The sequence below is a fragment of the Giraffa tippelskirchi genome, chromosome 3 (genome assembly GCF_054371585.1).
Source record: "Giraffa tippelskirchi isolate mGirTip1 chromosome 3, T2T-mGirTip1v1.2.pri, whole genome shotgun sequence".
Taxonomy (NCBI): Eukaryota; Metazoa; Chordata; class Mammalia; order Artiodactyla; family Giraffidae; genus Giraffa; species Giraffa tippelskirchi.
This window is the reverse complement of record NC_137277.1, coordinates 57718011-57734408: the sequence shown is the minus strand read 5'-3', so window position 1 is coordinate 57734408 and position 16398 is coordinate 57718011. Positions and strand designations below refer to the sequence as shown.

Sequence of the window (16398 nt, the reverse complement as noted above, 5' to 3'; positions counted from 1 at the left end):
ACAGTGTGGAAATTCCTTAAAAAACTGGGAATAGAACTGCCATATGACCCAGCAATCCCACTGCTGGGCATATACACCGAGGAAACCAGAATTGAAAGAGACGCGTGTACCCCAATGTTCATCGCAGCACTGTTTACAATAGCCAGGACATGGAAGCAACCTAGATGTCCATCAGCAGACGAATGGATAAGGAAGCTGTGGTACATATACACAATGGAATATTACTCAGCCATTAAAAAAAATACATTTGAATCGGTTCTACTGAGATGGATGAAACTGGAGCCCATTATACAGAGTGAAGTAAGCCAGAAAGAAAAACAACAATACAGTATACTAATGCATATATATGGAATTTGAAAGATGGTAACGATAACCCTATATGCGAGACAGAATAAGAGACACAGATGCATGGAACAATTTTATGGACTCTGAGGGAGAAGGTGAGGGTGGGACGTTCTGGGAGAATAGCATTGAAACATATATATTATCATATGTGAAACAGAACACCATTCCATGTTCGATGCATGTGACAAGGGCTCAGGGCCGGGGCAATGGGAGGATCCAGAAGGATGGGATGGGGAGGGAGGTGGGTGGGGGGTCCAGGAAGGGGAACACATGTAAACCCATGGCTGATTCATGTCAATGTATGGCAAAAACTATTACAATATTGTAAAGTAATTAGCCCCCAACTAAAATAAATAAATTTATAAAAAAAAAAAAAAAAAAAAAGAATTCCTTGCTGGTTTCAGAATTTAAAGGCTGATGAACTAATCCCTAAAAAGATGGAATTTCTTTCATAGGTGATTTTTCTTTTTTAGGTGATTTATTGTAGACTTTAGTTGCCTTAAACAGCAGCAACATGGGTTCCATTCATTTATTCACTCACTGAATATAAAGTATTTACTAAGGAATTTCAAAAATTCTAAAAGACTCTTTTTTTCATATTTTATCATTTTTCATGTTTTATCATTTCTGATGCATTTGGCAACCTGTGGTGTGTTATAATTTGTCACCAGGCGGCAGCAGAGATGTGGCTAGAGTTGTTACTCCCTGGACATGTACAGTCTGCTTGTTATGAAACAGTAACCACTTCATGTTTCAGCCATCCGTCCCCAAGTCTATTTGAGGACCATTTGGGGAAAAAAAAAAATCTTCCTTGTTGCTTGAGAAACATTTCATTGATACTTTCTGGTAAGGCAAAGAAAGCATCACCAGCAAAACTTGCAAAATGGCTGTCAACAGTCTAGGAAAAAATACTAGGAGGAAATAGGGGAGCAGTCTGAGGAATGCTGAATCACCACAAAGTATGACATGGTGTGAAAAACACATCGACACACTGACATCTCTGAGGCAGGAATGAGCCAGAAAAGTTGAATTATATATGGGAAAATTTTTTTGTTATATTGTTTGCTTCCATTTTTCTGCTCATATATGAATAGGAGTCATATATGCAAAACAATCTGGGACTATTATATCCCAAAAGGTTATTTAAACAAATATAAAATAAAAATTCTAAGTCACCAGGAAGCAGTAGGTCATAGTTTAATTGGAAACCTTTTATCTTATTAATAGTTCCTAAAATAATAGGGCATCTTACAACAGTCTAACAGTCAATGAACCATGGAATGTACCAGCAATGCCACAGTCACTGAGCAACATGGTGATGAACAAACAGAACTTCCTCTGCCCTCACAGAGCCAGGTGAGGGGGAGATAACTATAAACACCCAAACGAATCATGAAATCAAACCATTTCAAATAGTGGTAAATGCTGTGAAGACAATAAAACAAAGTAATAGGATAAAGGGAGGCTGGGGCAGAGAGAGGCTTAAGTCAGCACCATAGGCAAATGAGGAAGCAGAGGAGAGTGTACCATCTCATCACAAGACATGAGAGGAGAAATGTGTTCAATAAGCAGGCAGAGGTCAACTGTGACAAATGGCATTAGGAGGAAAAGTAAGATGAATTGATAGGACTGTCCTCAGTACTGGCAAGACCAGGGACTTCCCTGGTGGTCTAGTGGTTAAGACTCCATGCTTCCAATGCAAGAGTCATGGGTTCAATCCCTGGTCTGGGAACTAAGATCCCCTGTTGTGGTGCAGCAGAAAAGGCAAACAAACAAACAAAAAAGTCTATTGGATCTTAGTATTGGCAAGACCTTATCTTTTAAAAGGGACCAGCACTTCCCTGAGGGCCCAGTGGTTAAGAATCCACCTGCCAGTGCAGGAGACATGGGTTTGATCCCTGATCTGGGAAGATTTCACATGCCTTGAGGCAACCAAGCCCACACACTACAACTACTGAGTCCACATGTCTCTACTACTGAAGCTAACGTGCTGAAAGCCTGTGCTCTGCAATAAGTAAAGGCACAGCAGGGAGAAACCCGTGCACTGCAGTTAGAGTAGCCCCACTTGCAGCAACTAGAGAAGGCCGTGCGCAGCAATGAAGACCCCGCACAGCTGAAAATAACGAAAAGGAGGAAGGAATGGCAAACTGCTCCAGTATTCTTGCCTCAAGAACCTCATGAACAGTAAGAAAAGGCAAAGAATAACAAACAAATACATAAAATTAAAAATGAATACACAGATAAATAAAAGGGACCTTACAGGTTGAAGGATGAAGGAGAGGTGAGGAGGTGGGTGAAATGCAGCAGGACATTAAGAAGCTACTCCTACATTTCTTGTTTGTAGGAAATAGGCTTCATTCAGCCTCCTTGGGCTTCCCTGAGTTCCCAAGTAAGTGAAGTGAAGTCACTCAGTCGTGTCTGAGTCTTTGCGACCCCACAGACTGTATCCTACCACAGACTGTAGCCTACAGGCTTCTCCATCCATGGGATTCTCCAGACAAGAGTACCAGAGTGGGTTGCCCTTTCCTTCTCCAGGGGATCTTCCCGACCCAGGGATCGAACCCAAGTCTCCCGCATTACAGGCAGACGCTTTACCCTCTGAGCCACCAGGGAAGCCCTGAGTTCCAAAGGGCAGCTTCAAACAGTTGCTTATGAGGGAAGGGAGAGAATGCAGAAACAAAGGAGGAGCAGTCAAGAAACAATGGTGCGGCCTCAGGTCAGGGTCCTCACTCCACCTCAGGGAATAGACATAACAATCTTTGAGTTCTTCTGCAGGAATTAAGGCCCTCACCCAGGTAGAGGAGGGTAGCTTCTGGCTGAACACCAGACTCCTGTGGCACCAACCTGTTACCTCACCACCAACCAATCCGAAGAAAGTCTGCACACAATGGAAGATAACAGACTCTGACTTCCTCCCTCAATAGTTCTCCTTTTTTAACTTTCCTTCAATCAGAGACTTCGAAATTGGGTTTTGGGGCATGAGTCCACCATCTCCCTAGATTGCCTGTCTCCTGAATAAAGCAATAACCTCAGATACGCAGATGGCATCACCATTATGGCAGAAAGTGAAGAGGAACTGAAGAGCCTCTTGATGAAAGTGAAAGAGGAGAGTGAAAAAGTTGGCTTAACACTCAACATTCAGAAAACTAAGGTCATGGCATCCGGTCCCATCACTTCATGGCAAATAGATGAGAAACAATGGAAACAGTGACAGACTTTATTCTCTTGGGCTCCAAAATCACTGCAGATGATGACTGCAGCCATGAAATTAAAAGATGCTTCTTGGAAGAAAAGCTATGACCAATCTAGACAGCATATTAAAAAAAGCAGAGACATTACTTTGCCGACAGAGGTCTGTCTAGTCAAAGCTAAGGTTTTTCAGTAGTGTAGTCATGTATGGATGTGAGCGCTGGACCATAAAGAAAGCTGAGCTCCGAAGAATTGATGTTTTTGAACTGTGGTGTTGGAGAAGACTCTTGAGAGTCCCTTGGAATGCAATGAGATCAAATCAGTCAACCTTACAGGAAATGAGTCCTGAATATTCATTGGAAGGACTGACGCTGAAGCTGAAACTCCAATACTTTGGCTATCTGATGGGAAGAACTGACTCATTTGGAAAGACCCTGATGTTGGGAAAGACTGAAGGCAGGAGGAGAAGAGGACGATAGAGGATGAGGTGGTTGGATGGCATCACTGTCTCGATGGACACGAGTTTGAGTAAACTCCGGGAGTTGGTGATGGACAGGGAGGCCTGGAGTGCTACAGTCCATGGGGTCGCAAAGAGTCGGACACGACTGAGCAACTGAACTGACTGACTGAATAAAGCAAACTCTCTGCTTCCATCAGCACTTGTGTCTTGAGTATTGCCTCTCAGGCAGAGAACAGCCAAGCCTGAATTCATAACGTGGGGGGGCAAAAATGAATCTCTTTGGGTAGGTGTATTTTTAGAGGTTATCAGAAACTGTGTGGTGGGCCTTCCCTGCTGTGCAAGGAAGAATAACAAAAGGGCATGTCTTGCCGTTTGAAAGGGGCAATATTAACTTTAGCAAACAGGCGATAGGTAAAAAAAAAATCATACAAACAATTTCAAATTATAACCAGCATCCTAAAGGGCATAATCAAAATGATGTTGCAGAAAGTAGGGAATAGAAGCCTGCTTTGGGCTTTGGGCTTTAACAATTTTGAGCACCAGCAACATGCCAAGGCATTTGCTTCAAGTGTTCAAATGTTGTGTCATTTAATCGTGAGACACACTGAAAATATGGAATTGGCTCCCCTGTTATAGATAAGGAAACATGGCCTGAAAGAATGATTTGCCTGTCAAAGGTCACAGTTAGTGAATGGCAGCACTGGCATTTGAACCAAGTTTAACATCTAAATTAACATCCCTGTTTTCTTTGCAGTCCACCTTCTCTCCCAAGGCTCTCCTGGAGAATAAACTTCCCTGGAGCATCCTCCTAGCCAGCTGTTTTCCCCACTCCAGCCTGAAACGCTAGTTCTGAGTCACTTGGGTGTTTTGACCCCCATTCCCACAAGACTTTTTCAGTAAATTGATCAAGAAATCATACATAAATCACAGCATGCCAATAGAAACTAGATGTGTGACTGCTATAATACTGTGATCAGTTGCTTCAGTCATGTCCGACTCTTTCTGTGTGACCCCATGGGCCATAGCCCACCAGGCTCCTTTGTCCATGGAACTTTCCAGACAAGAAGTGGAGTGAGTTGCCATGCCCCCCTCCAGGGGATCTTCCCAACCCAGGGATTGAACCCACATCTCCTGTGTTTCCTGCATTGCAGGTGGATTCTTTACTGCTGAGCTACCAGGTGGCTGCTAACAGGACATTATTTTCTTAGATATGTGACACTTGCATATTTAACTAGTGACTTTTAGAGAGACCTTGCCAAACCTCAAGAGCATTTTTCTAATAGTGGGCATTTCAGTCCACCCAGTAGATTAATAAACTAGCTAATATTTACTGAGCTTTATTATATTCTGAGCACCATTCTAAGTGCTATACATATATCAGCTCATTTTTCAAAACAGCCTTATAAAATTGAAATTATTTTTATCATTTGAAATCTGGGATTTGAAACTAGGTGATCTGACTTGCAATTCTGAGATAGATTTCCAAAGGAACACAGGGATTAAATTGCAAACTCCAAATAAGTGTGAACTTTTGAGGTCATGAAAGCAAGTTGACTTAGGTTATGAAAATATTCATTCCCTTGGTTTATTTTTCAGATAAAACTTTGTTTTAAAACCTTACTGGAACACTTTGAGATGAAAAAATTGAGCTAACAACTGCTCTTTAGTCCCAGATATCAGTTCAGTCCAGTTGTTCAGTCGTGTCTAACTCTTTGCAACCCCATGGACTGCAGCACACCAGGCTTCCCTGTCCATCACCAACTCCCAGAGCTCACTCAAATTCATGTCCATTGAGTCAGTGATGCCATCCAAACATCTCATCCTCTCTTGTCCCCTTCCGCTCCCACCTTCAATCTTTCCCAGCATCAGGGTCTTTTCCAATAAGTCAGTTCTTCACATCAGGTGGCTAAAGTATTGGAGTTTCACCTTCAGCATCAGGCCTTCCAATGAATATTCAGGACTGATCTCCTTTAGGATGGACTGGTTGGATCTCCTTGCAGTCCAAGGAACTCTCAAGAGTCTTCTCCAACACCACAGTTCAAAAGCATCAATTCTTTGGGGCTCAGCTTTCTTTATGGTCCAGCTTTCACATCCATACATGACTACTGGAAATACCATAGCTTTGACTAGATGGACCTTTGTTGGTAAAGTAACATCTCTGCTTTTTAATATGCTGTCTAGGAAGGTTATAGCTTTTCTTCCAAGGAGCAAGCGTCTTTTAATTTCATGACTCCAGTTACCATCTGCAGCGATCTTGGAGCCCATCCTTGGGACTGGCTGCCATGATCTTAGTTTTCTGAATGTTGAGCTTTAAGCCAACTTTTTCACTCACCTCTTTCACTTTCATCAAGAGGCTCTTTAGTTCTTCTTCACTTTCTGCCATAAGGGTGGTATCATCTGCATATCTGAGGTTACTGATATTTCTCCCAGCAATCTTGATTCAAGCTTGTGCTTCCTCCAGCTCAGCGTTTCTCATGATGTAATCTGCATAGAAGTTAAATAAGCAGAGTGACAGTATACAGCCTTGCCGTACTCCTTTCCCAATTTGAAACCAGTCTACTGTTCCATGTCCAGTTCTGACTGTTGCTTCCTGACCTGAACACAGTGTCAGATGTTGGTGGCACTCCTTAATTATAAGTATGATGAAGGAAGCTAATGAAAGCATTTTTAAAGATCAATAATGGAGGAAGAGTCAGTGTTTGAAATCATTCAACAAACTTCTACTTAGCAGTGCTGGATGAGGAGTTGCTGGACTAGATGCTACCCAGCCAAACTTGGGTCCACTCACCAGATGCACAGCAAAGCCAGGCTACTGACACTGGGTTGTGGAAAAGCAAAGTACAGTGTGTTTTTCAGGGCACCAAACAAAGAAAAGAAAAAGAGCAGCTAATGCTAAAAAGACCTGAACTCCTCAATGGCTTTCAGGGAAGGTCTTTTAAAAACAAACACCTCACCTCATTTGAGGTGCAGGTTGCAGGTTGCATCATTAACTTGTGAACTTTCTTTTGATTGGCTGGTGGTGAGGTAACAGGGTGATGTTTCAAGAACATCAGGCTGTTTCTTCATCATCCTTCTGATTCTACCCAGTCTGGGGTCTACCTGTTTGTTGTCAGCTGTAGTCATCACCCTCCATCTGGGTGTGTGGGTGTGGGTGGGGGTCTTAATTTCTGTGGAACAACTGAAAGATACAGTTCAGAGTGTTGTGTATATCCCCCTTGAGGAGGAACTAGGACTCTGTTTTATTGCTGAATTGTTGTTTCAGCTATCATTATTTTTCTTGATTGACTGCTTTTCCTTTTTCATTTTCTGCATCCCTTCACTTCTCTAATTGTTACCTTCTTATCCCTCCTCTTTGGAACACAGAGAAGGCCTAGGAGACTGAAACTTTTTTCTACAAACAAGAACGGGGGACATGAAAGGGTTTTTGTACCTGGGAGGGCCCTGCAGAGTCTTGCTCAGTTTCACAGGTACTTCCCAAGATCAATGAAGAAGAGATTGATTGGAACCTGGCTCTGGGTGCAGCATGATGAAATGGAAAAGGGCCTAAGCTTTGGAGTGAGACAAACTCAAATTCATCTCCCAATTCTGAGTGACTTTAGACAAGTCAGTTAGTAAAATGGAAATAACGATTCTTAATTTTTAACTATTTTTAGTATTGGAGATACCAAAGCATGTTCTCTAGTGTTTGGCGCAGTAACAAATCAACCAGTGCTAGCTCTCATCACTGTCTCTCTTCCTGCCCCTTCTCATCTTGGGTATCTGAGCTCAGCCAAAAACTCAAGAGCAGGAGAGGAGAAAAGACTGCGCTTTGAAGTTAATTTCCAGAATAAAATGTTGCTAAGATTTAGATATTAAAAAATAACTGTGGAAATAAAGTCAACATATGTCTTTGTACATATAGCTTTCAAAAATAATGGGCAAGAATCATTGGGGAAAAATTTATTTTTAAACATAATAAGTAGTAATATGTCTTTAGACGCAGAGGGTCTTGGTTATGTTTGAGAGAACCCAAGCTTCAGTCCAATTTCATCCTAAAGAATATTAAGTCTTATAGTACTTAAGAACTGCTGGATGAGCAATATTCATAGAGAAAGAAAGGGCAAGGAGACGGAAAAAGGGCCCAAAGTGAGGCCGGAGACAGATGGACTCCAGGTTACACATTCACAAGTGACCTCTGTTTAAAACTGGCTAACATCACAACCATTTGCATGTCATGAGGCACAGAGAAGTGGGCTTCGGGCTGGTTGCTTAGAACTGTTAGCATTTCCTGAGACAAGAGAAAGGTGGACCCTAGTCAAGGCATTTATAGTCAGTCTCCTGTCTGCCCTCTGCAATGGAAATGACAACAGAAACAGGGGAAATAGCCAGTGTTTGTCTCTTGTAAACACCTTTAAGGTAAAGTCATGGCAAGGACAAAGAGGGGGCAAAACACTGTTTGAGTAAAGGATTAAGGACTCCCCCCCACTTTTGGGACAAGGAGGACACTAGTCATGCACAGAAAGGCTCCTCGTGGGTCCAAAGTCAGGGGATGACGTCAGGCCATAATGTGTCTTGCTTCTCCCAAAAACCTTCACTTCAAGATCCATCTTGGCCAACGGGTACGTGTGCACCCAGGGTAGGGTCCCAGGGTAGATTATGTGTGGGAAAAGACACCAGATAATTGACTAAAAGTAAATGAAGACCTGGAAGAACTGTCCTGTTTAAATGACTTAATCACCACTATTCAGTGCTCCTCCTAAGAGAGGTCGCCCACACCCTTTCTTTCTGGCTGTTATCTGCCTTCCTTCTGTCTTAACAGTCTGTCTCTCTGGGTGCTCTCCCACTTGTTGTGCTAAGTCTCTAACAAACTCTGTACCTGCATTTACTGTTTCTGCCACCATGATAAATGCGTTTTTCACTGAGGGCAAAGATCCAGGGAAAAAGAGCTTCTAGCCTCTGGCCTTTGCTGGTCTGGTCGCTAGGACTCCTGGTTTTCATCAAGGCTATTCAGGTTCAATTCCTAGCAGGGAATTAAGATTTCACATCATGCCACTGCTCACTGTTGCCTTGGCAAGATCAAAAGGAATCTGGAACTGACTGAAGGAAAAAAATTGAGGATAATTTAAAGATTTTTTATTTAGGAAGGTATGGTATTTCCAATCTGGTATTCAAAGTATGGTACAAGCCAATCTAGGGACCTTTAAAAATCTTGATACCCCTGATGCATCCAGGTTCATTAAATCAGAATCTCTGAGGGTGGGACCCAGGTATCATTATTCTTTACAGTAGCTTGTAGCTCAGTTGGTAAAGAACCTGCTTGCAATGCAGGAGAAGCAGGTTTGATCCCTGGGTCAGGAAGATCTCCTGGAGAAAGAAATGGCAACCCATTCCAGTATTCTTGCCTGGAGAATTCCCATGAACAGAGGAGCCTGGCAGGCTACAGTCTATGGGGTCGCAGGAGCCGGACATGACTCAGCCAAAAAGCCACCACCACAGTTGATTCCAACATATCAATAACTACCTTCATCAAAACAAGAAAGTCAGGCAGAATATTGAGATGGTGGAAGAAGGGGATGAGTATAATTCTAGCTCTATTAACATCAGAGCTAGATGGGAAAATTCTTAAAGAGATGGGAATACCAGACGACATTACCTGCCTCCTGAGAAATCTGTACACAGGTCAAGAAGCAACAGTTAGAACTGGACATGGGAACAATGGACTGGCTCCAAATTGGGAAAAGAGTACGTCAAAGCTGTATACTGTCACCTTGCTTATTTAACTTGTATGCAGAGTACATCATGAGAAATGCCAGATTGGATGAAGCACAGCTGGAATCAAGATTGCAAGGAGAAATATGAATAACCTCAGATATGCAGATGACACCACCCTTATGGCAGAAAGTGAAGAGGAACTAAAGAACCTCTTGGTGAAAGTAAAGGAGGAGAGTGAAAAGGTTGGCTTAAAACTCAACATTCAAAGAACCAAGATCATGGCATCCAGTCCCATCACTTCATGGCAAATAGATGGGGAAACAATGGAAACAGTGACAGACTTTCTTTTCTTGGGCTCCAAAATCACTGCAGATGGTGACTGCAGCCATGAAATTAAAAGACCCTTGCTCCTTGGAAGAACAGCTATGACCAACCTAGACAGCATATTAAAAAGCAGAGACATTATTTTCCTAACATAGGTATATCTAGTCAAAGCTATGGTTTTTCCAGTAGCCATGTATGGATGTGAGAGTTGGACCATAAAGAAAGCTGAGCTCTGAAGAATTGATGCTTTTGAACTGTGGTGTTGGAGGAGACTCTTGAGAGTCTCTTGGACTGCAAGGAGATCCAACCAGTCCATCCTAAAGGAAATCAGTCCTGAGTATTCATTGGAAGGACTGATGCTGAAGCTGAAACTCCAATACTTTCGTCATCTGATGGGAAGAACTGACTCATTGGAAAAGACCCTGATGCTGGGAAAGATTGAAGGCAAGGGGAGAAGGGGATGACAGAGGATGAGATGGTTGGATGGTAACACTGACTCAATGGACATGAGTAAACTCCTGGAGTTGGTGATGGACAGGGAGGCCTGATGCAGCAGTTCATGGGGTCACAAAGGGTTGGACATGACTGAGCAACTGAACTGAGCTGAACTGAACTGAACTGAGTTAGCTAAAGCAACTGAACAACAACAGCAAGGCCTTTGAAATGTCCTGATACCAAGCCTAACAAATCAGATTCTAATCCCTTGAGGGGCTTATATCTAGGAGTGGGGAACATACTTCTAAACAAAGAAGCAGTACAGTGTTGTGAGCTCCAAGAAAGAAATCTGTAAGACAGGAAAGGAGGACTCAGTTCTCTTGGTCAGGAAAGGTTTCATGGAGAAGGGACAAGGAGAAGGCATCCTGAGGGGAATGGATAAAGAGGAAGAGGCAGACTACAGAACTGTGGGAAGGCTGACAGATTTAGCAGGTAGGGAGGAAGGCAGAGCCAGATGAAGTTCATGAGAAGAAGCAGCCAGAAAAAGGAGGATATGACAGGGAGGTGCCCTGAAAGGTGAGGGGGAAGGAAAGGTGGCTGGGGTGGCATCTCATAGCAAAGAGGGCAAAGAGGTTGTGACTGTTAACTGGCTCATATCTGATGATCAAATAGCTATGGAAATGACCATCAAATGGCGGTCCATACTGGGACAGCTGCGGGGGGCGGGGAGGGGGGCAGAGTGGAGGTGTTTGGAACTGAACCCATTAGATAAAGAGAAGGATAAAGAGAAGGCTAGAGAAAATACTGTGGGGAGGGTTGGGGAAACACAACTTTTAATTTAAATATTAAAACAGAAAAGAGGTGCCTATAGCAGAAGAGTTTGGGACTCAGGGGAAGGCTATTGTGTTACAATCTCCTAGCTGGAGCAGAATGGCCTTGGGCTGGTCAGTTCCCTTCTCTGGCTGTCTATTTTTTCATCTATAAGTTGATGGGGTAGGGATTATGTGATTTATAAGGGCATGTCCAGATCTGACAATCTAAAAGCTTTAGTGGTAAGAACAGAGTCAATCAAGAGGGTGAAAAAGACTCCTAACTGCCTAAAACCTAATGATGGATCAGCTTTGTTTCCAGACGTGTATTTGCCATGATGGGTCATCTCATTCTCCAGGTACCATCTCCTAGAACCCATCTTTTAAAAAGTAAATGGTACTACCTACCATCTAGGCTCTATCCATGACAGTACATAGAATAAAGTTTCTGTGTTTGGAATCAAAGAGTCCTTTACTAGCAAGGTGACTGTGGTTTTACTAGTCTGTAAAACAGAGTCATAATAGTAATGATTTCCTAGAGTTATTATGGAATTAAATGAGAGAATGTATGCAATGTACTTAGAGCATGTATGCATGCTCAATTGCTCAGTCATGTCCAATTCTTTGCGACTCCATGGACTGTAGCCCACCAGGCTCCTTTGTCCATGGAATTTTCCAGGCATGAATACTGAAGTGGGTTGCCATTTCCTCCTCTAGGAGATCTTCCTGACCCAGGGAACAAACCTGCATCTCCTGCATTGGCAGGTGGCACCTAGAATATTGTTCTAGTACAGATAATATAGCTCATTTGGTAAAGAATCCACCTGCAACGCAGGAGACCCTGATTTGATTCCTGGGTGGGGAAGATCCACTGGAGAAGGGATAGGTTACCCACTCCAGTATTCTTGGACCTTCCTTGTGGCTTAGCTGGTAAAGAATCCACCTGTAATGTGGGTTTGATCCCTGGGTTGGAAAGATCCCCTGGAAAAGGGAAAGGCTACCCAACTCCAGTATTCTGGCCTGGAGAATCCCATGGATGGAGGAGCCTGATAGGCTGCAGTCCATGGGGTCGCTAAGAGTCAGACACGACTGAGCGACTTCACTTTCACTTTTCACTTTCATGCATTGGAGAAGGAAATGGCACCCTACTCCAGTACTCTTGCCTGGAAAATCCCATGGATGGAGGAGCCTGATAGGCTGCAGTCCATGGGGTCGCTAAGAGTCAGACACGACTGAGCGACTTCACTTTCACTTTTCACTTTCATGCATTGGAGAAGGAAATGGCAACCCACTCCAGTATTCTTGCCTGGAGAATCCCAGGGACGGGGGAGCCTGGTGGGCTTCCGTCTTTGGGGTTGCACAGAGTCGGACACGACTGAAGTGACTTAGCAGTAGCAGTAGCAGCAGTATAGTCCATGGGGTTGCAGAGTCAGACACAACTGAGCGACATGCACTTTTTCACAGATAATATTAGCATTCTTGAACAAGTATAGAAACAACAGCAGGAGCCTGTGGCAGCAAAGTATATGACAACTCCTATTCCTATCTTCTTCATGAGGTCTCCCTTTGAACCAAACAGATCCTTTAAAATAAAATAAATGAGATATATTCAGTGAGCAGATTCATGTAGTAACAAAAATATAGGCTTTAGACTCAGGCAGCCATGACTCAAACTCAGGTCAAGCTATTTATTTTTTTTTAAGTCTCAGATTAGATATTTGTAAAAATGAAGTGCTTACCTCCCGACTTCAGGCTTAGGAAGACTACATTAAAATAGATTGCCAGTTCCAGGCATTTAAGTGTATTTAAAGTAAAGATTATTTTCTTTGCTTCTACCTAGTATTACAGCTTGTGTTTAGAAAGTGTCCTTAGAATTGAAGTTGTGGTGAGATTTTTCTCCTGGTACCCAGAAACTTTATCCTTGTTTCTTTCTGGGAGTCTGCCTCTTCTCTGACCTTGACTTAGCTGTGAATCCTATACTACTCTCAGACCATATTAACATTGACTGGGTTGATTTTCACACCTGGGGACTTGGGGGATCATGGAGAAAGTGGCAGAACACAGAAAGAGGCCTGCAACCATCACAACACCTCCATGGGCACATGAGGAGGTAAAAGCTTCGGGCAGTGATCTTGGAGAGACAGTAGTGAGTGGTGGCTTGAAGCGAGATCTTAGTTCCCTGCCCAGGAATTGAACCTGGGTAGCCTGGATGAAAGCCAGGAATCCTAGCCACTAGATCATCAAGGCTAGAGGCTAGAAGCAAATTTTCCCTGGCTCTTGCCCCATTGAAAAATGCATTTCTCAAGGAAGCAAAAACTGTAAAAACAGGTACAAAGTTTATCATTAGAGACACAACACAATTGGGAGAGCACACAGAGAAAGTTTGTTTAATTAAGGCAGAAGGAAGACAGAGATTCACACCTGGAGAGCAAGGGTGTGGATGTCTTCTTAATGAGGAGGAGCACAATAAAGAAGCAGTTAAATCATTTGTAGAAGGCAGTTCTTCTGGGTCTTTGTTTACCTTTGGCCAATTATCTTGCTTCTTTTTCCACACCTAACCTGCCCTAGGACGACCCTTCCCACAAGCGTGTACAACATTTTTCCAAGATGGATTCCAGCCCAGAGGCCTACTGGGGGGTCTTGACACCACATATATAATATTTATATTTCAAATAAATCAAATACATATATATATGTATATATATATATATCTCTCATAGCTGTGCAGGCTTTTCGTTTTGTGGAGAGCTGGGGCTACTCTCTGGGCTTCTCTGGTGACTCAGTGTTAAAGAATCTGCTGGCAATGCAGGAGTCCCAGGTTCGATCCCTGGGTTGGGAGGAGCCCCTGGAGGAGGGCATGGCAATCCACTGCAGTACCCTCGCCTGAAGAATTCCATGGACAGAGGAGCCTGGCGGGCTACAGTCCATAGGGTCGCACAGAGCCAGACACGACTGAAGCGACTAAGCAGCAGTGGCAGCACCAGCAGCAAGGGCTACCCTCTAGTTGAGATTTGCGGGCTTCTCATTTTGCAAAGCACGGGCTCTAGGGCTCATGGGCTTCAGTAGTTCTGGCACATGGGCTGAGTAGCTGCAGCTCCCAGACATTGGAGCACAGGCTTAACAGCTGTGGTACACGGACTTAGTTGCTGTGCAGCACGTGGGATCTTCCGGGATCAGGGATTGAACCCCTATCTCCTGCATTGGCAGGTGGATTCTTTATCGCTGAGCCACCAAAGAAGCCCTGTTATCTCTATTTTGAAGTGCAAACAGAAGGCTGATTGTAAATATCTAGCCTCGATCCCACCTTCCTTCTTCCTCAAAAAATGTCAACAGGAGGCTAGTTGTAAATGCCTAGTCTGGTGTCCTTCTATCTCCTGCCTCAGTAGTAACCATCAACCTGGTTCTGTTTACCCAGCCATAATGTCCTGAACGTACTCCCTGGTGCCTCAATCCCATAGCACAAGGAAATTTAAAAAAAAAAAAAAAATCTCTCACATGAGAAGTAGCAGTTATGTTAAAAATCTGCGTGTTGATTCCTTCCTAGTTCTCATGCCCTGATGGAAGGCCATGACATCGACAGCAGCCTAACCTGAAACTGACTTTTCTCTTTAAGGTTGCTTGATTGTAGGGTTCAGAGAGTGAAATGCTTTGTACACTGTATAATATGAAAGAGATTAGGTTGGTGATGTCACAAGAGGTTTTCAACAGTGTCAGCAGAAGCTGTAGCGATGACTAAGGAAACTGATAAGTAGCACCACATAAAGGAGTTCCCCTGGATATGCATGTCAAGAGTATTAGTCACAGGTAGGAGACATTTCGGAGAAGGCAATGGCACCCCACTCCAGTACTCTTGCCTGGAAAATCCCATGGATGGAGGAGCCTGGTAGGCTGCAGTCCATGGGGTCGCTCAGAGTCGGACACGACTGAGCGACTTCACTTTCAGTTTTGACTTTCATGCATTGGAGAAGGAAATGGCAACCCACTCCAGTGCTCTTGCCTGGAGAATCCCAGGGACGGGGGAGCCTGATGGGCTGCCGTCTATGGGGTCGCACAGAGTCGGACCCGACTGAGGCGACTTAGCAGCAGCAGCAGCAGGAGACATTTACAACAAAAATGTTTCACTCTAGATTTTAGAATCCCAGGTATTATTAGCTCGCAAGGATCAAGTAAAATCAGAAATAAATTAGAGCAAAACACCCAAGTGAGTTAGCCCCTTGATGCACACTGGGGTTGGTTTTTATTTATATGCTTACATATATGACTAGGAACATAAGGAGGATCTCGTCACCATTTCCAGGACCAAAGAGGGTTCGAAGAGCTGGGCCCAAGCGGACGGCAGGAAGTGAGACCTGGAGGTGCAGGGAGCCCATGTGGTGCTAACTGCCATCACCTTGGAGACACCCAGCCTCCAGCAGGCTTTGGCGTCACGGGAGACTGTCGCCGTAGTCAATCAGATGTTCATTGAATGCCCCAGAAGGGGGAATGAATTCCGCTTCTGAGAGGGCAACCGGATAGCGGCTGAAGAGCTCAAGCTCGGATTTACATTCCAAAGCAGTTCTACTGCCGAACAGTCTTCCCCGGGCAGAAGGAAAGCCCTTTCCTTTCCTCAGCTTCCCCGGAGGACAGTTCCCAGGAGGAGCCCGGAGCTCGGTCGGCGGCGCCAAGCGGTCCCTCAGGAAAAGGGGGCGAGACGACGGACGGCGCCTCGTTTGCAGCCAGTCCGCCCTCCTGACCCTCACCTGCAGCCTAAGGGCGAGGGACACGCCTTCGCTCCGGGATCCAGGGGCCGGGTCAATAAGCGGGGGGTGGGGGGTGGGGTGGTAAATATTTCCAGGCGCTCGATTCCCTCAGTGGCTAAACATTTGTTCTGTGGGTGCCAGACGCTGACCTGGGCGGGTTACCTGGCTAATGTTCACCGTGACCTGAGGCCTGTGTTAACTCCTCGTTTCCTTCTCTACAAGGGGGCGCAGGAGGCGCCGAGAAGGGCAGCGCCCCGCCCCGAAAGCAGCAGGATCCGCGCTCGGGCCCTCGCCCCCAGCGGCGGCCCCCGGGCCGCGAGGCCTGTACCCGGGGCGCGGCAGGTGCGCGCGCGGCAGACCCCTAGGGGACCCCAGCCCGCCCCCTCCGCGCCCCACCCCGCCCCCT

The 16398-nt window shown here is 44.6% G+C and overlaps 1 long non-coding RNA gene across 1 annotated transcript in view; it reads right to left on the bottom strand.

The window, feature by feature from the left end:
* The window catches only part of LOC145542594 (uncharacterized), a 185074-nt gene extending 168738 nt beyond the window's left edge, over positions 1-16336 (bottom strand). Inside the window, exon 1 of the long non-coding RNA XR_014079967.1 lies at positions 16155-16336. This is a non-coding gene — a long non-coding RNA (uncharacterized LOC145542594). The remainder of the gene's footprint in view (positions 1-16154) is intronic.
* Between the last annotated feature and the right edge of the window lie 62 nt (positions 16337-16398).